The sequence below is a fragment of the Amblyomma americanum genome, chromosome 3 (assembly GCF_052857255.1).
Source record: "Amblyomma americanum isolate KBUSLIRL-KWMA chromosome 3, ASM5285725v1, whole genome shotgun sequence".
Lineage (NCBI taxonomy): Eukaryota > Metazoa > Arthropoda > Arachnida > Ixodida > Ixodidae > Amblyomma > Amblyomma americanum.
The window spans coordinates 178,830,548-178,831,986 of NC_135499.1; the positions used below are offsets into that span (position 1 = coordinate 178,830,548).

General features: G+C 42.2%; 1 pseudogene; it reads right to left on the reverse strand.

The window, feature by feature from the left end:
- Positions 1-394: 394 nt before the first annotated feature.
- On the reverse strand, positions 395-561 carry LOC144126430 (U2 spliceosomal RNA; annotated as a pseudogene).
- Positions 562-1,439: the final 878 nt, after the last annotated feature.

Consider the following 1,439-nt stretch of genomic DNA (forward strand, 5'->3'; position numbering starts at 1 on the left):
ACTGCCGCATCTTTTTTTAGAGCACAGCTCCTAAGCACCCGTTCGTGGGGCTGAGCGTCAGATACGGCGTCATAACCGGTAGAGCGGACGAACACAGTGGAGAAAGAAAGTAGGGTGATAACTAAGAGAGCACGAGGATGAAAACGAAAGAGCATTGATGAGGAGGAAAGGAGAGGAGGAGAGTATGATGAAAGCGTTAGGTCAAAATTTGAAGCTAAAGGGAAGAATGGCGCAGCATCAGGTATCGATAGATAGGTAGATTGTTGCCACGAAGAAAGAAAAGGAAAGTGCACAGGCCTGCCCACTGGCTTAAGCCGAGCCACAATCGCTACCACGTGCAGATAGTATGACAGTTGAAAGATGGGATAGAAAGACAGGATAGTAAAGACGCGCTAAAGACAAGGCCGATCCCGGAGGTAGTGCAATACCGGGCCAACCGGTGGCGGGAGTGAAGCATCCTTCATACTCTCCGCCACATTTCCAAAAATAAGTCCAATTGGACCCGTAACAGATACTCTACGGGGTCCGGACATGCGCTGCTCAAGTATCGAGGACAGCAGGAGAGCACACATGCGTACGGGCGCGGGTGTCGCCCTCGTTACTTGATGCTGCGCCATTCTTCTCTTTAGCATCTCTGACCAACTTGCCCAATCTTATACGCTTCTTAAAGTGGAAGACGAGAAAATGGCGACCCTTTTTACCCTTTTCTACCTCAGCATACAAAAATTTCTTGCTAAGCCCTTGTAACAAGATTTAGCAAGCAAGAAAGCCATGAATGACATCTAAAATTCCTAATATATAAAAAAGGCAAGTTGTTTAACATACTCTTACAAACACGCAATCAATATGATTTTTTTCTATTTATACCGCATAAACTGAACTTTACAATAAGGAAAGCCAGAAACGCTTATCTCAACATGAGTGAGGGTGTTAGTAACCAAAAACCAAGTGTGCAAGAAGTTTAACCTGCATTTCAGCAGGTCTTCACATATAACTGATGTTGTTGCAATCCAAGCCATCAAATACACTGATTACAGCCTTGCCAATAATTTGAATGACGATTTTTATCATTTTTATAACGTTAATGACACCGAGGCTCTATCCTAGGTTAACAAACTCACGTGCAATAGTATTTTCATGGAATGCTGCAATGATAGCGAAGCAATGGAAGTCTTCAAGCATCTTCAATAATGTAATAGCGAACAACATCTTGACTTAAAATGAGACCCATTATTGCCTGTGCTGGATATTATCTGCCCCGTTCTGGCTCACATCTATAATATCTATAATCTTAACTCTGGTATTTTACCCTCAGGAATAAAAAAGCTAAGGTTATCATTTTACACAAAGGTGGCATGATCTAAATAATTATAGACCAGTATCAGCGTTACCAATATTTTTAAAGGGGGTAAAGGCACTCATGACACTTCATTTTTTTT